At 34.5% G+C, this 24,315-nt stretch overlaps 1 pseudogene across 1 annotated transcript in view; it reads right to left on the minus strand.

Moving 5' to 3' along the window:
- The window catches only part of LOC143247413 (liprin-alpha-1-like), a 246,589-nt pseudogene that overhangs the window by 71,322 nt on the left and 150,952 nt on the right, over positions 1 to 24,315 (minus strand). The window contains exon 2 of the transcript XR_013026557.1: positions 1,289 to 1,390. The product of XR_013026557.1 is annotated as a liprin-alpha-1-like (transcript). The remainder of the gene's footprint in view (positions 1 to 1,288; positions 1,391 to 24,315) is intronic.

The raw sequence follows: 24,315 nt of genomic DNA on the forward strand, positions 1-24,315 counted from the left end.
TAAATAATACAACTTGTCACCCAAAAGTTCAACTTTCAAATGTTTGTTTAATCTTTCTACCTCCATGTACAACATCAGTTCTATAGCCACTAGATAATGGCATTATACAGTGTATAAAATTGAAATACAGAATATTGATCCTTCAGCATATTATTGCAAGTATGGATGACTGTAAGAGAGCATCTGAAATGACCATGAAAACTGATGTGTTAGATGTAATTGCATTTCTCAATCATTCAATCAAAAATGTAATAGATGAATGCCTGATAAAGTGCTTTCAAAACTGTGAATTTATTTTTGATAATGGCAGAGATTGTGGAGACGTTGTTTGTTATGACGATTCTAGTGAAATCCAAACTCTGGTTGAAAAGATTGATGCAGATGCTTTTGAGAACACGGAACGTTTTGTAAACGTTGACAAGAATGTTTTAACAGAAACTGATTTAAAATGTATAATAGAATTACAAGGTGGTAACAGTGCAGAGATTCAGAAGGTAAACAAAATGGAAAAGATGGTGAGGAAATAGAAATTCCTATTTCATCGCAAGTGTTAAGTTATATTAACATTATTAAATTGTATGCAAAAATAAAGGGGGAAAATGAACTTCATGAAAAGGCCGTAGAATTGGCATTCTCTTTTAACTGCATGAGAAAGCATATAAAAAAAAAAAAAGTTGAAATTGGACACTTTCTTCAAATAAATTTGATTATGATTTTGTGTACTTGTGTATATTTTGAAGGTTTATTTTTGTTCTTATTCTAATAAATATAGCATAAACAGTATAATAACTTTATTCACAAACGTCTTACTTCCTTTGAGTCAAGCAAGTGTAGCGTTCTGCTCAAAAATTGTACATAATTAAGAAAATGCCTGTTCACTGTTTAAACTGGAAAACCTGCTTAAGCCGGAAATTTTACTCGATACTGTGCGATTCTGCCTTAGACAGGTTTTACTGTATATATATATGTGTGTGTGTGTGTGTATAAGACACATTTACAGCAGGGCCAACTTCTCTCTTCGTATATAAGCATTTTACTTAAATGTCAGTATGTATTTCAAACAAAGAACGTTCTAGTACTCCAAGAATGTTTTAGTAATTCGACAGGTTTTATTAAGCAGCAAACATTCACTTACACCAATTTCACATCCATGTCACAAAGTAAGTCATTCAACTGTAGGAGCTATCAAAAAAGAATTAAGTGTGCAATTTGTGAAATGACTTTTTTATCCATAATTTATTTTACTTTCATACATTTCCTTACAAATAAAACGTCATTATTCACTTGCCCGAGTGTTGTTTCTTTCTGCCTTTAACTCCTGAATCTCCTCTTCTCTCTCTATCAACTGTTCCTTGGTTTGATTTAACTCTTTGTTCAATGTGGCAAATTCCTGTTAAAAAACCATCAAAGCAGGATGTAAGAAAATCAAATGTTTACTATTAAGGCCTAAAAAAAACAACCAAAAACACATCAATTATGAGACATCCACTGTACAGACTTGCTCATAACATTCACCAAATTTAAGAATTTCTTACATATAATAAAAATCATAAATAATAAACCTAGTTCACTTATTTATTTTTATCTTTCAGCACTTATTTCTGGTCAGTAGTATCAGCTGTATGTTGATATACAACTTTTTTTGTGGTAATAATAATATAACCCCACCTCAAACAAACAACCTTGTTTAAATTTTACATTTATTTCAATTATCAATTATAATAACAATAATAATAATACTAAACTTATCCTTTCTATATTTACTCAATGTACCAAGAAAGTAATTTTTCTTTAATATAATTAGTTTATATATGAACTAATAACACAATGGTGTATATGAATACATAACAATTTCTAATAAGTCCTCATATTTTGATTTTGTTACACTTTGTCTAGAGCTACTGAAGAGCTATTTGCACCAGCCATCCCTAAATTTGTGGGATAAACTACAGGGAAGACAGTCAAGTTGACACCACTAACTGCCAATCTATACAAACAAAGAATGGGATGGATCATAACATTATAATGCCCCCATGGCTGAAAGGGTGAGCATGTTTGGCAGCAAGTTTTGATTTCATTACCTGCAGTTTGTGAGATGAGTGCCTTAATCAACAGGACATGCCAGGCCTTTTGTCATTTGAACATTAAATTGTATTTTGTGACTTGCTTATTTGTAGTTAAACACAAAGACACACAATGTTCAGAGAAAGCACAAACAATTGTTACAACCTTTTTTTTTCCTTTGAACTTGATTGTAATTCTCATGAGCTCATAAGTTTTTAATGTATGTTTTCACTGTTTACAGTACCTCCTGTAAGTGTGGTGTATTATGATGCATAACCCTGTAAAAATATTTCAGCTATACTATATCAATGTCAGCAGCATATAGTTTATACACTATTTAATATTGGTACTTCAATAAGAAGTATGTATTATTTGTTAGTTTAAGATTTTCCCTTTTACTTAATGGATACAGTTGCAAAATAGGGGAGAAGAATAAATCTATAACATGATAATCAATTGTAACTATCAGAAAAGCACCAAACTATGTATAATCAATGGCTTTTGTTTTCTGAAAGTATATGATCATATGAAATAAGAATGTTATATAGCTTGAATTTTTCCATTTGATTGTAGATTATCAAAGTTAACTTTGTATTATTTTTTGAGAATGATTTTCATAAATCCATAACAAAGAGTTTGATGAAGGCAAGATCTGTTTCTAAGAAGTTCCACAAAATGTTACATCAGTCAGCAATAAACAACCAGTTCTATAAAATGAGGATTACAACAACACAAATATTTCTTCTATTTATTGCCCTCTCTGTCTATATATGTATATGTAGTTTTCCAAAGTGAATTGGATACAGAGAAAAGAAACTGGGATGTGCTACTTATAAAAATATACCAAGGGACATAACTAAAAGATAACGATAAAATATACAGGTAAAAACTATACTTAATAGGTTTTTACATAGTTGATTTGGCAAATTCAAAAAAGTACACAAGCTCACAACTCTAGATCTTATAAGTTGATATGAAGCTATCATGTTATCCAAGCTCACAACTCTAGATCTTATTTGTTGATATGAAGCTATCATATTACCCAAGCTCACAACTCTAGACTTTGATATGAAACTATCTTATTATCAGGAAATCAATTATAGACTCCATTGTGTATGCCAATAGAAAAACATGCAATAGTTTTATTATAACATTACTGACAACATTCCTTAAACGATTAGCATAAAAACGAAATAACTTACATTCTATGCTTAAAAAATGCTAAATGTTACATTAAATTTAATTTTTTTCTTAATAAAAAACATATAAAAAGTCACTTGTTAAATATAAATAAGAATTAAGGCCAGTCACTTGTAAAATTAAAGATATTATGGTATTTCATGGAATTAGATGACTTTTCAGGTATATATGAAAGCGTACACATAAAAAATTCATTAGCATATATCTCGCTATTAATCAATTAAATTTTTAATGATTGGTTCAGTTCTAACATCAGCATATGTATTCTTTTCTACATCTTTGGTAAACGTTGCTTACTTCATGAATATTAAAATCTTTGGTGTCATATTGTTTTTATTGATTATTTTACCTACCTTTAGAAGCAAATTTTAAATTCTAACAACTGTTTTGTAATGGTTTTGTTACACAGTAGTCATGTTCCTAAAAGCTGTAAATTTTCTTTCTTTATTCAAACTCTTTATTGGAACAATGTCCCCTTTTCTTGTCACATAAGGAAAGGTTTCGAGAATACGAGAAAGAAACTTCAGCCCAGTAGGGCTGTTTCAACAATTAGAATAGAAATAAAGGGTATCAACATGACATTTTCCAGAGAAACACAAAGAGAGAAACAGATTAATATCAAAAACTACAGCTCTTAGTTTCCTTCCTTCGCAAATACCCTATAAACACTTCTTTTATATTTGTTAATTACTCCCTTTTCATTTACAGTCCAAATTATTGTATAAAACTCCACAAAAGCCATTGCAAACAATGTTCTTAACCTGTCAGCAAATCCAAGCAAAGCTTCATCACTGACATATTTAAAAGGGTGTTACAAATTGGATTAGGGTATTAAATACAAAATTAACAAGGCATTATTGTAAAATGAAAACTGGGATTTTATATAAAAGAGAAGGAATGAGTTCTGATATCAACAAGCAACTGGTGTTTTTATAGAAGTGCTACCTCATCTCATTTGCAACTGTTAACCTACATCAGCAACTTTCATTTCTTTTTTCTACTCCTTTTTGTATATGCGATATTTTGGATTATTTAGCAATGATGTTAATCAGTTTTAATAACTTTTGAAATTTTTATCCAGCGGGTAAAAAAGGAGCAATTGCTTAGGGGTTCTTGATGACGAAAAACCCACTTGAAATCAAAATGTATCTCAGAACGGCTGGTATGGGTATTAACACTTTTAGTGATGAGGAGAGAACAACGTTTCGACCTGAATGAATAGCATCAGAAACACTTCTATATTTGTGATAAATGGTGTCAGAAACAGTTCTGTTTCATCGGTTTTTCATGTATCTATCGAGTATTCAAGTGAAAAACTGCCATTTGTGGCCAGAAATTGAGAAAAACTTAGAAAAATGTTCTAGAAGTGGTGCTATTTGTTTACAAACACACAGGGTGTAGATATGATGTCATGAATACGTCACACGCGGATCTAATGCATTGGCGCTACGGGTAATCGGCTAGTATATATAATGGAAATTATGCTGGGATATGGTCCCATAAAGTGAGTTATTGATCTCGTATGCTAGACGTTGTAGCTCACCAGTACATTTACGTTAGTAATTGCTGACGACGATTAAAAAAAAAGGCTTAAAAACCGACTTTTGTATATTTCTCTTTGTACAGACAAAAACAGTGGTGCAGTTATTCTGGTTATTCAGTGTCAACGTAGGAGAGCAAAGGCCTGAACCATCTCAGTGAACGGGATAAGGATTGTATTTCAACCGCTGGGATCGGTTCTGAGAAATGTCATAATTTGGAAACTTTCTAAAATTGTTCCGAAACGAAGTTATCGCCCTCACACGTCTTTATTTGAAGTCATATCAACGACGCCTATGGCAAAATCTATGACTGTGGCTAACTGATACATCAAAGTTGCTGTGCATAAGATAGAGGGACTTACAAGGCTGTTTAAAGAACGACAAAAACTGAACGTCTGTTAAGGCCTAGAATAAGTTGATTTGTGTTAGGGTCTATATATTACTATTAAACTACGGAAGAGACCAGAGAAATAATATTTTGAATTAGTTATATCTAACATTTAAACTAAACCGCTAAACTGTTACTATGACACCTAAACTGAAATGAAGATGTCCATGTTTAGAAAGGTCATTTATTTCAAACAGCTTACGATAACAATGAGGTGTGACAATACAAGAACAATTAAAATAGTCACGATAGAGTATTACATTCTAAGTGCCACGAAAAAGATATCGAAGACAAAATATGAACAGATGTATGACAGTTTAAAGCCAGTTCGCTAAACATCTATCGACACTCTAAAACCCCCCTATTCTATCTAAACATCCAATCAATATAAGTCTCGACAGACTTCGTCCAAAACAACTTTAACTGTAAATAATATTTCGTATTAGATCAGTGGTATCGACATGACTACAATGTAAATAAAAATAAATCATTTTTATTTAAATCGATTTCAAAACTATAATTAATTATATAGATAAAGAATACTTTTACTTATATTATATAGATAAAGAATACTTTTATTCTTTTAATTATGCAAACTTTTAACAGTTACTTATGAATTACGTACGTATTTATGAACGTGTATCAAGTCATAAAATACTTTTAATTCTCCCAGAATATTCACCAATAAGTTATAATGGAGTCACGCAACGGCTTAATTATTCAACTTATATACAAATCCTAACGGTAAAAACACGCACTTATGTAGATAAGGTTTTTGATCACATGTATTACAAAGTTCTAGTTTCACAGTCATTATTAATAAAAACTGTTTCGATCTGAAACAATCGATACGTCATTGTTTACTCCGTGAAAGACCACCCTGTTTCATGTGCGCAAACTTGAAAAACATCGGTCCCGTTTTGAAGAATTAATCAATAATAAATATAACATGTGCGACTCTATCCATCTATCTGTCTATACAAGTCAGAACCGTCTGGCTGTCACAAGTTTTTGTTAATAGCTAGAACAACCAATGTCGTTTAAAGTTGCTAGAACTTGGGCGCATCACCACCAATGATCGAGTTCAAGTTATAAGAAATATGAGAAGCAATTCGAGTTTCTCAGCTATTACAACTTTTAATATTTGAAACTGACGCCAAATGAAAGTGTAGTTTAATTTAACGTGTGGTACTAGTACCCCTTTGCCGATCGCCCGTATACATTCAGAAGATCTGCAAAGTGAATGTCGCACATGCATGCCGTACAACCATTCTCGTGTGGGAAATGATATACCTGTTGCACGAAGCGTTGATGTATTTGCTGGTCGTCGTCGTTTCAAAATATTATTTCATAATAATAACCGTGTTATTATTATTTAACTGTAAATTAATTGCTTCACCTTTCTCGCTGTACGTATTCCATTTTGCATCTCGGTTTTATATAAAATATTACCACACTTGCATGTTTTTACCGTACTGATTTCAAATACGTTTCGTCGTCTATGGTAAGATGTGGCTAATCAACGCACTCGTTTGTTTTTTGGAATTTCGCACAAAGCTACTCGAGGGCTATCTGTGTTAGCCGTCCCTAATTTAGCAGTGTAAGACTAGAGGGAAGGCAGCTAGTCATCACCACCCACCGCCAACTCTTGGGCTACTCTTTTACCAACGAATAGTGGGATTGACCGTCACATTATACGCCCCCACGGCTGGGAAGGCGAGCATGTTTAGCGCGACGCGGGCGCGAACTCGCGACCCTCGGATTACGAGTTGCACGCCTTACGCGCTTGGCCATGCCAGGCCCTCAACGCACTCAAAACAACTGGAAGCGAAACTGTTTGTCCGAATTCGAATAAATGAATTTATTACTGACCACGTAACGGGGGTTACAAATTTGTGTAACGATTCTTTGTTTGTTTTAACGCAAGAGTACACAACTAGATTTCTTTCACTTTGTCCACACCACGGAGAATAACCCCAGATTCAAGGGTTTTAAGTTCGTGGATGCACCGCTGACTTATTGGGGGGACAATTGTTTAAAGAATGGTAAAGGTTGTACGTCCGTAGTCTGTTTGCTGGTTTTCTGAAAAGATTAGTTACAACCTACAACAAACATTGTGGTGAATAAAAGAAGTTTCATACTTTTAACGGCTGACATTGTTAAAGACGACTTCTGATGGCGGTGAAAAGTAACACGAAAAACATAATTGCTGGTTCGCTACGTTAGTCTTTGGTTTAAATTTCGCGAGGGCTATCTGAACTGGCCGTCCCTAACTTAGCAGTGAACGACTAAATGGAAGGCATCTAGTCACTGTCACCCACCGCCAACTCTTGAACTAATCTTTTACCAACATATAGTGGGATTGACCGTAACACTATAACTCCTCCAAGGCTGAAAGGTTGAGCAAGTTCGTTATGACGGGAATCGAACCCACGACCTTCAGATTGCGAGTTAAGCGCCATAACCAGCGGCCATGTCATGCCCGGTTCACTCCTAACGTTAGTTCACGTAAAATGAAAATAACAACAAACATATATTGGCGATAAAAATAAAAAACATTAATCATCACTTGAAAAATTCCGGTTTCTAAACATAAAACAGATAATTACATTTCACTTACGTAGTCTATTTTACACCAAAACTCTTATTGTTTATGAAAGTTGGTGATATAAATACGTCCTTGTCATATCTCAACACACCTGATGCTGGTTGTAAGCCTCGCTGGTAATAATTGTAGATGTAGTATGTTTGATACATTATACCGTATTCGTCCGTTTTTTTCACTCACATTGTCTCAGAATAAATATAATGTGGCCAGTGTCAGAGTTTTTCACCTAAAGAGAGTCAAAGGCTCGAGAGTTTTACTTAAGAATACTTCATTTATAGGGTATTTTTTATTTATTCTTTAATTGTCTGATGTATATTTCGTTTGATTATTGTTTTTTGTTTGTTTGTTTTTCAGAGAACGTGTTCATCAGCACGTAGCGTATCTGGTTTAAACGTGCGAGCTGATTGATTCCGTTTCGGATACAGTGTTGGTTCGAAAGTAAAACAGAACAAAACACAGTCGTTACGATCTATCTCGGGTTTAAAACAAGTTCTGTAATGAAACTATTATTAAACTAAAACTGTTCAAGTCTCAGGGTGACTGTTCGTTATAAAATATCAATAGCTAAATAAAAATCAATTTCTTACAGAATTTTAAAATTTATTTCCAACCATGAGAATAAAACCATTTTCAAGTCATGTCTCTATTGTATAACAGTTGTGTAGCTCACTACATGAAAGTCCTTTGTTGTATATACAAACACAGATACGAGATAACCACTGGGGTAATTCATAACTTGTTTACTTTCACACAGGTAAATATTTCACTGCTCTAACATCTTTCTTCTGCACACTTAAATACATCACATAATTTTCGATGCGAATTATGTTATAACCGGAACAGATAGGTAAAAATATCACATTTATGATTCTTTTACAGCTCTAATAAATCTACTGCATAATTAACTTTTTTTTTAAAAGGAAGAAGGTTATTTGAACTTTAATTCTGTTAAATATAAAGTAAAAAAAATGATGGGACGAAGAGAAGAAAATAAAGCAGAAAAGTGATATAAACAGAAACAGAATCAATCAACAGAACGTTATATATAAATTTATATGACATTCTATCCAAATCGATTGCAAGTGTCACCGTAAGATGTATCTTATTTCCTCTCAATCTAATGGTACAATCTTTAGCCAATATCAGTTGAGAAACAACTACATACAGTTAGAATACCTGAAAAACACAACGAAGGTTGAAGGGGTTCATAATACGATATATCCAATAATTGCCCTAGGATACAAGGCCGGATTAAGGGTTTTATTAGTCATAGACTTTTCAATTTATAAAGGCCTCCTTGAGACAGAACCTCTACGTGCAGTACAGTTACAGTCATAGCTTGAGGCTCCCTAATTAGTGTTAGGTCCTGGGCTTCAGCCCGTTAAGCCCATGCCTTAATCCGGCGTTGCTTGGATAGTGCACCGACATGCAATTACTTACCTATATCAAACTTAAAGGCCAAGTGAATTATGCATTATATAAAAAAACACACAAAATAAACTAGATAAAAACAATATCCATATGTCACGAAAGGTTGACGAATGAATTATATTAACAGAGAATTTCATAAAAAAAATTTAACTTTTATAAACTCTACAGTTCCAGCTTTACACGGTGAGCACTTTCTTCATCTTGAAACGTAATATCAGACGATAAACAAATTAAGGGATAAAATAGCATATCTCATGTGCATTTGGGCTAAACGGTCAAGTCAATGACATCTGGAATTTAGGCATAGTAGTCCCTAATTTAAACTGCTGACCAGTATCTAGTATCACAAGGGATGCGCTAGGATTTTGTAATGGGATTGTCTGCCATCCACAGCTAAAAGTGCACGTTTCGCGGTGCGTACCTCCAATATTCTTATACGCAGTCAAATACGCTCTTAGTCATGATGACGTAAAGAATGATTAATTTTTCGTTGGCCTTACAAAAACCAACAAAACAGTATCAACTCGACTTCATAACTTGGTATACTGTTACAAAGGCGTTTGCTAATGATAAAACATGTTTTGGTATAGTGTATTGTTCATAAAAGCATACAAGATTACCTTTGTTGTGATAAAAACAAGTAAAACAAAACAACATATTATTATTATTCTACATAAAACGTGTTTGCACTTTATAAATGATACATACTGTTTTAACTATGTCCATGGTCTATCAACAGCTGCCCATATAAAAATTTATGTTTGGTCGCTAAACAACTCCAGTTGAGTAACCTCTAGTGGGAGAAAAAGGAGTCGTTGAAAAAATATATTAATTTCCTTTATATTGGCAGTTGATACCCGAACAAACCTCTGTGGCAACAGTTCCACTCGCTCGATAGTGGCGTTTCCGTTCGAGTTTAAAATATGTTTGGGTCCAGTAAAGCACTTTTTGTTCACTACTAATTTATTAAATAAAGTCCCAGTGAGCTTGAGGAAGCACGTTCTGTTTTCCTTCTTTTGTTTCCCTGGAAAAACTGTGCGTTACAACAAAATTTAAAGCTGTTAGGATAATGCGTTTTCAAAATAAAGGTTAAAACTCATTAAACAAAAAGCATCGACTGTACCCAAGTATACATCGACTGCACTTAGTATACAGGTTAGAGATATGATCGACATTCTATTGACATCTGTATATTTACTATAGTTTCAACTTTAGAGTCTTATCATTGCATACACACTTTAAATCTATAAAAAACAAATTCTAATATCCAATGATCACAAAATTAAACAAGGGGTAGAAGACCAGGTTTGAATAGTGTCGAGAACAGAAAACGATACTTATGGGTGGTGTATGTGCTTTATGAGGCATTATAAGGTCATTCGGGAACATTCGATATTACATTATATGATACATTGCTGACCAATAAACATTGGAAACTTGCTAGTTTAATTCATGTTACAATAATCAAAATTACAGACCAGTAGACACGTAAATTGATCATTTCATGAAATGTTGAGGTAATGCCTGTATGGTTCAATTTCTGCTAGAGAAAATTCAAATGGTTATACACAGACACACACGTTTAATATACGTATATATGTTTCCAGAGTTCAATGAATAAAATTCAAGTTTAGCTGACTCGTTCCCAGTGCTAATGGAATTTCATCTTTACTTTTTCAAACCGACTTTCACATTCGTTACACCAACTCGGAACTACCTTCTTTATTTCATGGTGCGTCTATTAAAATTATTAATTACTTTTGAGTTTTATTATTTTCATACTGTTATAGTTTGGTACATAGACTTAGAACTAATATAAATTTCCTACGTTGGTTGACCCTCATGAGATATTATTGGGTTTATGTTTAAGAAATATTGTTATTAGCAAAGCTACCGAACTGATGAAACAATGAATTCTTATTTTATAGTAAGAACAGCTTATTTAATCAGCTATGCCTAACACCGGATTGACTTTTAGTTTTCATCTAAGTGAATTGTTTGCTTTGCTTGTTCTTGTTAAGCGCAAATCTATATAAAGAGCTGTCTGTGCTGTGACCACAGGTGGCAGCTTGCTTTTATCGTAAGTTAATTGATTGATTGATTGGAATTAAACACAAAGCTACACAATGGGCTAACTGTGCTCTGCCCACCACAGGTATCGAAACTATGTTTCTAGAGGTGTGAGTCCGCAGACATAATGCTGTGATATTTGGAGGTCGGAAGTTAATACTAAATATATTAGGTACACAAAATAAAACAATTTTAATTGCTAAATACAATGTGAAAGCTCAGAACATCCCATCGATATTTTATGTTTAGAAAGTTGTTGCTATATTAACAATTCCTTCCTCTATGATGGATTAGAAGTTCTTATGGTCCAGTTTCATTTGAAATGTTATTCAAATAAGTAAAATCAGTTTATCGTGAGTCGTATTAGATTATAATAAAGATTGCTTGACGAATAACCTGTATGTAGATAGTCATTATAACAAAAACTTCTCACATCAAGTACTGTTTTCTTTGATGCGACACTTCAAGGAACAGGAGCAATCAAAGAGATCACATACTTTCGCCGATCCTTTTCTAGACTGCATGCGTTTCTATTGGATAACGTCAAATTCCACTTTCTAAAACTCAGGAAATCCTTTTCAGATCCAAAATGACCAGCGACCACGATCAATATTTTTGTAATGTCACAAGGAGTCTCAAGCGTATTGTGCCCATGAAATTTGGTAAAAATCCGATCAAACTTTACAGCGTTATTAAACCCAAACTGACAAAATGTCCCATTATTAAAAAAAACAAACAAACTTCAAAGTGATCCCAATCCGAATGTGGATTAGAACCAAATTTGGGGAAGGCTGTCTCACACCGACTTCTCATGTTATGTAAAATATTCGCGTACACTTGTCTATTAATTTTCGAAATACACGCACGAAAACACAGACAGGTTTGTTTGTTTTGAATTTCGCGCAAAGCTACACGAGGGATATCTGCGCTAGCTGTCCCTAATTTTGCAGTGTAAGACTAGAGGGAAGGCAGCTAGTCATCACCACCCACCGTCAACTCTTGGGCTACTATTTTACCAACGAATAGTGGGATTGATCGTCACATTGTAACGTCCTCACGGCTGAAAGGGCGAGCATGTTTGGAGTTGTGGAGATTCGAACCCGCGACCCTCAGATCTCAAGTCGAGTGCCTTAACCACCTGGCCATGCTGGGCCAAACACAGACAAACAGGCAACCTAGATGGAGGAGAGGATAATAATATACAGAAGATCTCCCTCATCGGTTATATTAAATTAGTCATATAGCTTAGAGTTACCTACTAGCTGTATATTTTGAAATCTATAAACAGTAAATGTATAACTACTAGTGATGCATCTCACTTTACGTTCAAATGAAATTTTATAGTATTGATACTAAACCCAATATAACAATTATCCACCACACTAGTTTTTTTTGAAGATATTTTTCTAATTTTTTTTATGCCACACTGTATCTGTGTTGGTACAGGATCTCTAATCACGTGAAGAACAATTACAGACACATATTTAGATAAATGTCACCAGTATTGCAATTAATCCCAAAGTTACCAGTGGGATGCCCTGAATATTTTATTAGATGTTTTGTTTGTTTGTTTTGGAATTTCGCACAAAGCTATTCGAGGGCTATCTGTGCTAGCCGTCCCTAATTTAGCAGTGTAAGACTAGAGGGAAGGCAGCTAGTCATCACCACCCACCGCCAACTCATGGGCTACTTTTTACCAACGAAAAGCGGGATTGACCGTCACATAATAACGCCCCCACGGCTGGGAGGGCGAACATGTTTTGGCGCGATATGGGCGCGAACCCACGACCCTCAGATTACGAAGTGCACGCCTTAACGCGCTAGGCCATGCCAGGCCCTATTTTATTAGAGAAAATAAACGACCTCAGAAATTCTTTGGTCAGTTCTTCTGCTGTGAAAATTACTTAATGTGAAGAAATATGTGGGAACGATCGGTGGTGAAAAATATCGACACAAGCCTGTGATTTGATGGTTAAATATTTAATTACTCTATATACGCAGGTCAACAAACACATCATTCTGTGAGTAGTAGTAACGGAAGGAACGTAAAACACGTTGTGTTGATTTTATCATGTTATATAATTGTGGACGTCATCATTACGGTTCGTATAACAGGTTATCCAGAAGTCACTGACAAGCACGTGATGTACAAATGTGAAAATAAACTCACTGAGGTAGTTGTAGGTCAACTTCAATTTTTTATCACCTCTCTTTTTTACTATTGACACTTTAATGGGTGTATCATCAATACAATTTTTTATTGCACATATTTACTATTGACATTTTAATGGGTGTGTGATGCACACAATTTATTATTGCACATATTTACCATTGACATTTTGTTATTGCATATCTTTATCATTGACATTTTAATGGGTGTATCATCAATACAATTTATTATTGTCTATCTTTACTATTGACATTTTAATGGGTGTATGATGCATACAATTTATTATTGCACATATTTACTATTGACATTTTAATGGGTGTATGATGCACACAATTTTTTATTGCACATATTTACCATTGACATTTTGTTATTGCATATCTTTATCATTGACATTTTAATGGGTGTATGATGTATACAATTAACAACATTTGGAAAGGACATACGAAATAGAAGTCTGCATGGGACGAAATTTTAGAAGTTCAACCGGCCCAGCGGTTATGTAGTCCGAGCTAATGATTTTCTGCTTCACACTAAACTAGACTTAGGTCCGAAGCTAAACGAAGTATTTATTACTCAGGAGATCGGCAGCATCGTGGAAGATCGAAATGGCCTGTTTTATGTTCCGACTAACCAATACAGAGAAGAAAAAGGAAGTTATATAAACTTGTGTACTAATTATGTTATTTCATGCCTCAACCAACTCTATGCAGCGTTACTGGAGTGTACACTTTCACTGCTTAAACTGTGTATTTTATCAACATTGTGGTTACTATTTAACTCGACCATTCTAACAATTGATATAAATAAGGCATGAGACAGTATATGTGGGACTACAGAACTCCTTAAAGCGGTGCCTTTGACACCGAACACGGAAATTATGAAACTACCAAATAAGCACATTGAAGCTGTCATATTTCAAGAAACATGTTTGAAAATATTGTTTAGAACAAAGCTGAAAAATCGAATAAAAAGCTTCAGGAAGCAGGAATGTTTACAAATAAGTTTCACAAACGTTACCTCGGTTTCTAGCGTTGTAAGTGAGCAGACTGTGTTACTGGAAAGCTTTAATATCTTAGTAATATCAAACAACAATAAAGTGAGCCATCACCAAAAGTACTTTATTCTACATAAAGAGTACACATTGTACCGAGTTGCTAAATAGTTATTCACTTAAATTTTTCTCTCTAGGGACGTACCTAATTTTTGCGAGAATTCGACAATTCCTGTCTGTTGTTTTATTACATTAGCTATACCTATTCATATTTGAAGACTTCAGTGTCACCTTTTCTTAACCACCCGTATCACTGTACAATAGTGTGTTGTCTGTCAGTCAACAGACATTATAATAACGTCACATAAAGGACGTTTAGAGTTGCAGTTTGCACTGTCGTGACGTCAGTAAAACGCGCGCATGCCACGAATTACGCACTCTATAGGCTAAGACACGGCAAGACACACGATCTTCAAAAGTAATAAATAAAAATATTTGGTTTCTTTTAATTTTTGTTTTATTTCTCTTGAAGCAGAACATTTACTGTGACCATATGGAAGTAAATCTTGTTTATATAAAGCATTTAAGTCCGCAAGTGTTAAAGTGATGAAAATTTTCTGGTCACTACGAAATTTTCAAGGATTCTTTGGTATGCCCAAAGGAATTCTAAAATCCCTTACGCAATTAATCTCACAATTGTTACAAATACGACAGTCATCTCAGTCTTATCCACTAAATCCCAAACCCTGATCGTCATGAAACATTCAGGAGTTCTTGAGTGCGGCCCAGATCTTCAGGGCAGCTAGAATCTAGATAATATAGTGAAAGCAGTTGTACAAGTATGAAAGTGTTACCCAAAATGGATGAATTTATAGCAATTTTCACGTCAGCATTCAGTGCATTCACATAATGGATGGCGTACACACCCGCCATCTCCGTGAAGACACAAAATACATGCGCCGATGCCTTTGATAGACAGTAAACAACTTTGTAACGGATAACATTGAACTATTTGAACCACTCTTCCCAGTCAACTTAAATAACTATCAAATCAACAACACAAATGAATACACAAACACAATTTCCGTATAAGATCTCACAGAAGCAATAATAAAAACTCTAAATATATCACCAGGAGAAGATGGTATACAAGCCATCCTTCTTAGAAAAGTCACTCTGAAATTATTTGAACATCTCACAGCAAGTTTTAATTTATCATTATACTCTGGTTATATCCAGGTTTCTTGGAAGCATGCAAATGTATTAAAAGTCCATAAAGAAAGAAAGCCAGCCAATAACCCAGTTAGCTATCGATCAATCAGCCTGACCAGCTGTGCAGGCAAAATTCTTGAGAGAATAATCAGTAACAGACTCTCCACGTTCCTGGAGATAACATCAAAATTACCAGAAGAACAAAATGGACTCGGAAAATTCAGACAAACTACAGACCATTTAGTTAGATTAACAGAAGCAATTGTTGATAGTTTTAATAAATGAGAACGCACTGTCGCTTGCTTTCTCGATATTGAGAAGTATTTCGACACTGTATGGCATAACGGTCTCCAGTTCCAAATGCAAGAAATGGGACTACCGCGTGAAATTATTCGCTGGTTATCTAACTTTTAGGAAAATAGAAAATGTAGATGGAACCTTTTCTGAGTACTTTACTCCAGAAACTGGCGTTCCTCAGGGAGGGGTGGTTAGCCCTATACTCTTCATCATGTATGTAAACAATTTGCCATTGAAGTATCCTAGTCATGGATTCTCCTCACAGTTCGCTGATGATGTGGCAGTCTGAGAAAATGCCACAACACCAACAGTAGCAGCCATAAACATACAACCACGATTAAACAGAATAAGTGAATATTGTCAAAAATAAAGAATCAAAATAAACACAACTAAACACAACTAGTTGTATTCACTAAGTTAACTAAACGCAAAAAAGCACAACCAGAGATCTATAAGAATGGAGTACTCCTTCAGACTGATACATCTGCAAAATTTTTATGACTAACATTTGACTCTCAGCTAACATTAGTGAACCACACAAATGATGTAAAAACACCAAAAAATTGGCGAAGAACAAACTATGCTTAGAGTCTAACTGGTAAAAAATAGTGGAGCAACGGCAGACAACATCATAAAAATATATAAAACATACATTAAATCCGTAATTGACTATGCAGTCCCTGTATGGATAAATGTAAGTAAAAAATTACTACAAGTAAAACTACAAACAATACAAAATACATTACTTACAACAGCTTATAAAGTACCTAGAACAGCATCATCAAAATTCATGCATAAATACGCACACACAGAAACAATAGCAGATAGACTCCTACATAGTACTATAAATTATTTTGACAAAAAATAGAGAAAATATGAACTAGTAAGCGAACTAGACAGATACTGTATACATGATGAGGACAGTACTAAACACCTTTCCCCAATAAATATATATATCCAAATGCCACCTATAAACTAGACTCTACATTAGTTTAGGGGTTAACTAATGAACATTGAAAAGGATTTATGTGAATGTTTTGCAGTTGATACCTATCTAATGAAAATGCAAATAATTATGGAACTATAAAGACAAATGATTTATTTTCACCAAGTGTACGTGTAGATAGTGCATGGACATTGTCCTGATAGAGGCCTGAGTAAGTGCGGGTTACTCTGGCTTTCGTGTACAATGTATAAATACACTTGACAGATGCTGAAACAAATACAAAGAAAGAGAGAAGAGGTCGGCGAAACCTGACCCTCCTGGGTATATAAACATAAATACCCATGTGACCATAAGAGAGAGAGAGAGATAGTATGATAAGTATAGCAAACTGAAGAGGAAAAACAAACAGCCTCATGTATGACTGATACAGTATTTCCTTTTCTTCAGTTTCTTGCTTTAAGAACTGTATAATAGTCTAACAGGAGTACTAAATGATATGTCTAAATAACTTTCGTTATATTATGGATCAAGGCTTAGAATACACATTTACGACATTAAGGTACATTGGTTATGATTGTACAGTGACGTTTTAAAATACAATATATAAATGTGATTGGCAGTTTGTGTCTTTTAACTACCAAAGAAACACTTTACAAGTAACAATGTTGTGCTATTAATTATTAACATAAAATACATGATTTTAAAATAAATAAAACTGATAATAGATACATAGTTACATTACAACAGTGGTTATCTATATATGCATACATTCCCCAGACAAGTACGATGTCTATCGCATTTCAGGTGGCTTCACAAGCACTTAATATTATACTAAAGACCTCGTCAGCACTGGATATGATATGCAATGTGGTTGACATATTATATCACATGGGATTTTAGAGTCAAAATGAAAGAGTAAAACGACTTCGATATCTCTTTTTACAAGTCGATGTCAGCTTTAGTTAAACAAGTCAATTGGTAGTTACAATAAGACCACACTACACATATATGTCACATTTAGTCATACAAACTGTAATAGACTAAATGCTAGGTGGTTTTAACAATGAGGGCGACACTATGCCATCTTCAGTTATACAAGTTCTAACAGACTAAATGTTCGCTGGTTTTAAGAATGAGAGCGACACTATGCTGTCTTCAGTTATACAAGCTCTAAGATTAAATGTTAGCTGGTTTTAACAAGCAGAGCAACACTATGCCGTCTTCAGTTATACAAGTTTTAACAGACTAAATGTTAGCTGGTTTTAACAAGCAGAGCAACACTATGCCGTCTTCAGTTATACAAGTTTTAACAGACTAAATGTTAGCTGGTTTTAACAATGAGGGCCACACTATGCCATCTTCAGTTATACAAACTGTAGACTAACGGTTAGCTGGTTGTTATTATAATAAACCCATACTATATAAAAGTTGGTTCAGCTGACGTTGCAGAGGATTCAAAGTAATAATTAAACAATATGTTAAAAAGAAACAACGAATATATTCACAGAAAACGACGTTCCGGATAAGTTCTCTTTTTCTGGGTAGAATAATTAAGCATAGGTAAAATCGTATTTATGTGATTTGACTTTAGCCTTCTATATTTTATATTGGCCCAAAAGCCTGAATATACCCGAAAAAATGTCTTCTGTAAATAAATTTCTTTATCTGGTCAAAAATACTGTTGGTGTGAACGTGCTCTGTAGTAAGTCACGAGAGAAAAATCTCTACACTGGATAGGTAAAGTGAAGGAAAAATCTCTACACTGGATAGGTAAAGTGAAGGAAAAATGTCACTGACTGCTCTTAGGTTCTTCACATAAAATAGCCGTACAACGACAGATACAATAACACAGTAATGAACGTGTAGATCGCACTGGACTTCCCTTGAACTTACACTTCTAAATTAAACAATTTTCGGAATACTAAGTTAATTTATTATTTGTTCAGTATTGTTTCTTTTGACAAATTATTTGATGACTTATAAGGAAGTATCATCACTTTCTATTGGATTTCAGAGAAACATTTTAAATTGGTTTATTTCAGGAGTTACACGAAAAGACAAAATAAAAACGTTATCTGTAAATAGCCGTCTCTAATTTGTAACTATAACATTACAGAAAGGGATAAATAGTCGATAGCACCTACAGCCAACTGATATGCAGTTTTTGTCTCTGGGATTAGACCAGCACTCTAACAGCACACACACGGATCTAAAATCCGGAACACAAAGGCTCGAGAACCGAGAAACCTCGGATCGAGAATTGTGAAAGTTGGCGTTGAGAACCATGAAATATGTGATCGAGAATGTCCAGTGCACACCAGATCCTTCAGACAAGCGCAGACTGTGTACAGGTAAAACTGAGAGCGTGTCACTGAATACGAAGGGTATTTTTAAGGTATGCGAAATTAGATAAAAAAAATAAGTCTTTCTTGTCATACATATATTAAAATATCACGTCATTCCACAAGTAATGTTTGATAATGTAATACACAAGGCTTTAATGACTAAAATATGTAGTAGGACGTGTATAAAAATGTTCAGACAAATAAAAGAAGTAACCCAACTCCACTTTTTCAGATCATTAATCAAATAAACTCTTATGAAGATGGATGTGTCTGAGGACCACATTAGGCATATAATGCTTTGAGTTTAAAAAAGACAATAGTACAGCAGAAACTACATGAAACATTAAGGTGTTTATAGTGTGGAGTCTCTCAATGAAAAAAAAATGTTGAAGGTGGTTTCAGAAGTTCAGATCAGGTGACTACAGCTTAAGTGATGCGCCATGCTCAGGTCATCCTGTTGAGTTTAATGATGACTTGCTGCTGGCTGCACTTAATAAAGATTGTGCTGTAACAATTGAAGAGCAAGCACAGAAGGGTAATTCAATCCATTCAACAGTTCATTATCATCTGCAAGAGTTTGGAAAGGTATCAAAACTTGAAAAACTGGTTCAACCTTAGAGCAAGAGTGGACATTTGCACTTCTCTGCACTTTCGTGAACTTAACTGTTTTGGGCAGGTTAGTGACTGGAAATGAAAAATTGATATTTTATAAAAATGTTAAGTGCCACAGACAATTGCTCAATGCAGGTAAAGTGGTTAAAGCACAGCCCAAAATGGATCTCCACCCTAGGAAAGTCTTGTTAAGCGTTTGGTGGGATATTGTCGGTGTGATCTACTTTGAGTTGCTGCCACTCAATGTAACAATTACATCAGACTTCTAGTGTCAACAGTTAGAGTGCTTGAATGTTGCACTGAAAAAAAAGAGATCTGCTTTGATTAATCGTAAAGGTGTTGTGTTACACCAGGATAATGCATGGTCCCATACAGTAAGGATCACATCAGCAAAGATTGAAGAGCTAGACTGGGAAAAACTTCCACATCCTCCTTATTCTTGAGACCCTGTCCCATCTGATTATCATCTATTCCAAAGTTTGTTAAACTATCTTCATGTAAAAGAGCTTGGAACACACGAAGATGTCAAAACTACCCTCTCTTTTCCTCCAAACCCCATGAATTTTATAAAAGTGGCATTCAGAAGCTTGTGAATCGTTGGCAGGAAGTAATTAATAACAATGAATCACACATTTACTGATTAAATAACATTACAAGTGTTTGAAATCGTCTCTCTTTTTCTGAACCTAAGATCAGACATCACTTAAGGGATGACCTGATATGTTAAAAACTGTATGTATGATGGATATATATGTAAAAATACACAAGTAGGGCAAAAACACACAACAGTGAGTTATATATCGAAAACATGCAAGAACAAATGAGATTTTGAATGTTTGTTTTGAATTTCGCGCAAAGCTACATGAAGGCTAACTGCGCTAGCCATATCTAATTTAGCAGTGTAAGACTAGATGGAAGACATCTAATCATCAACACTCACCGCCAACTCTCGGGCTACTCTTTTATCAACGAATAACACCCCAATAAGACCTCAATATCACCAGCACACAATGCAACGTGTAAGGGTGTTTCAAATAGACGCATACTTATAAATCTCTGATTATTTTGAATACACCATCAGTTGGTACTTCACAAAGTCATCACAAACCAGCTGCAACCAGCAACTAAAATTAATATTATTGTTCCATCTAGACTGAAACATGAAAGTCATTTTCCAGATGAATAAGGAAAGATTATTACAATAACTAATGTTTAACATTACATTACACTCATGCTAAGTGAATTAAGCTCTTAATTTTTATACATGTTTGCACCGAGTTTTTTTGTTTTTTTTCAGGTTAATTTACGGAAAACGTGAATAAAACAGACCGAAGTATTACGTCACCATCGGTTAGGGCAACGAGGTTGTGTAATATTGCGGTGGAACAAGTCTCACGAACAACAGTAAAACATTGCTCCTTTATTTATCTACATGTTATCCCGCCCATTCATTTTGTCTTATACTGAAAAAACACAAAACTTTTCGCATTAAAAAATTGCGGTGACTCGAACAGTGTACAACAATGGAACACAAAATATTCTATTTTAGAAAAAAAAAGCCTATGATTGCATGACTTATTTGAATAAGTAATTTTAAGGTGCAAATAATTTTTTGATAAGCGCAAAGCTGCACAACAAGCTATTTGTGCTGTGTCCATTGCAGGTACTGAAACCTTATTTTTAGTATTATAAACCCTCAGACTTACTATTAAGCCACTAGCGGCCCAATAGTTCATACTGATCGCCAAAAATATAATAAAACATAAAGCATGGTTACACAAAACATTATGAGTAAGCAGTTAGAATACTAAATGTTCTAGGAAAAGTAACATAGTCAAAAACGAAATAAGAACAACTTCAAGTAACCTTGCAGCATTTTTAAAGTCATACATCGTTTAAAAAACCGATCAGACGTCTCTTGGTGACAACAGTTAAAACCTGTGTATTTTCTTTCTAGCAGTTGAGATTTGTTACAATGACCTGAGCTTAATAAATCACAAACTATAAAAGGCTCAATCCCAATGTCAACTATATACACGACTACGCATTTATAAATATTGCCACATGTTAATTACATACACGCTTAAGCATATCTAAATATTGCTACAGGTTAATTATGTACATGCCTGAGCATATCTAAATATTGCCATAGATTAATTACATACACGCTTAAGCATACCTAAATATTTCTACAGGTTAATTGCATAGACACCTAAGCATACCTAAATATTGCCACAGGTTAATTTCATACACACCTAAGCATATCTAAATATTGCCACAGGTTAATTACATACACACCTAAGCATATCTGAATATTGCCATAAGTTAGCTATATATATATGAAGTAATAAACATTTCTTCCAGGCGGTGGATTAATAACGTTAAAAAATACACATGGTAATTACAAATCACTATTTTAAAGTACAATGAAAAAAAACAAAGGTATTCATGCGAGAAGGTAATGATTTATTTGTCTGTTTGTTGAATTTTATGCAGAATTACTTAGCTATCCCTGATTTTGAAGTAACAGTTTGGTTTGGTTTGGTTTGAATTTCGCGCAAAGCTACACGAGGGATATCTGCGTTAGCTGTCCCTAATTTAGCAGCGTAAGATTAGAGGAAAGGCAGCTAGTCATCACCACCCACAGCCAACTCTTGGGCTACTCTTTTACCAACAAATAGTGGGATTAACTGTTACATTATAACGCCCCCACAGCTGAAAGAGCGAGCATGTTTGGTGTGACAGGGATTCGAACCTGCGTCCCTCGGATTACGAGTCGAGTGCCTTAACCACTTCGCCCCGCCGAGCCTGAAGTGACAGACTAGACTCTTGAGAAAAGACGGCAAACCAATACCATGCGCCCACCACCAACTCTTGAACTTCTTAGACTGAATACTAGGATTGGATTATCACTCTTATGATACACTTGTTTTCAGAAAATGGGGAGTGCGTTTATCTGGTATGGGTGAATTGGAAGTAACGAACCGCGAGCCACAAATCCACACAGTAACCGCATGGATGCACATTGCTCGTCATAAATGGTTAAGGTTTTTATACTTACTTGACTATATGACACAAACACCGTCTTCCTTACGCTTTCGACGCACCTGATACAATATGCATCCTGCTTCTTATGCTGTAATGATGCTACTCCCGTTTTATCCCGTCAAATGCGCGATATTTATAGTTCGCACGTGTATGGCAAACATGAAATATTATAACCTTTATTTTGTTTTGTAAAGTTTGCACTACTGACATTTGTAAATTGTTTGTATTTTCCTGTTTAACAAGTTTCGCTCAATCATAATACATACGTTTGTGACTGTCTCCATTTATAGGTTCAAGAGACTGGATTAGGCTTAAAAGTATAGAAAAAATTGCACATAGGTCCTTCAGAGCCACACCTTGTGCGTTATAACAAGCTTACTGTGAACGCACAATACGATAATGATTCGAACATTTTCGTCTATATATTCTTTTCTACAATAAGTGATTAGAATTTAAGGTTCTGTACACATAATTATTATTGTACCTTACTATCGAAAGAGTTATTGTTGATAATGCACATATAGATATTACTGCGCATTATTAACAATAACACGTTCAACAGTACTCCTTGCACCATCACACTCGACTAAAATGCGCCTTAGAGCACACACACACACAAAAACAATAATTAAAATAAATCATATCCCTCACGTGTTACAAAACTTTAAAGTTGCCTAACATTAACAAGCTTCGGTAGTATTGTTCATGAAGATATGAAAAAAAAAAAATTCTGGGATTAATAATACACACACACACACACACATAGTCCATATAACGCGAGGGCCTGTGTGGACAGTACAATTATCATTCTAGGATGTCAAAGTGTGCTAATAAACAACACACACCGATGAGCTGTGTGCAGTACAATTATCATTATATGATTTCAATTTACTGAGGAACGACGTATACCGTACACATTATCAACCTAGGATTTAAAGGTGTACCGAGGAACAACGTACACACTGTGTGTGGTACAAAATTAACAATTATTAATCTTAGATTCAAAACGTACACTGGAAACCTGTTTGTAGTACAACTTATTATTGTATAGGTCGATAATTGTATGTAGTACAGTTATTAACATAGGATCGAAACAGGAACTATGGAACGTCGTATATTGATGAACTGTGAACGAGACTGAATAATAGTTGTGTATGCCTACCCGTGTATATGTGCGTGTGTTTTTTTTAAAGTAAGCACTATCTTAAAACGTATAAAACCTATGGTATTGTTTTGTATTTCTTTATTAGTTCACAACAAATTTATTCTGGATTTTTTTAGATCTTCCAGACTGATATCGTTTCCAAGTTTTGAGATTGCCTCTTCATGCACACCTACGTTTCATATTCTTTGCCCAAAGCACTTGTACATTTAGTTATAATCCTCAGTCTT

This window comes from Tachypleus tridentatus, chromosome 3 (genome assembly GCF_004210375.1).
Source record: "Tachypleus tridentatus isolate NWPU-2018 chromosome 3, ASM421037v1, whole genome shotgun sequence".
NCBI classification, from domain to species: domain Eukaryota; kingdom Metazoa; phylum Arthropoda; class Merostomata; order Xiphosura; family Limulidae; genus Tachypleus; species Tachypleus tridentatus.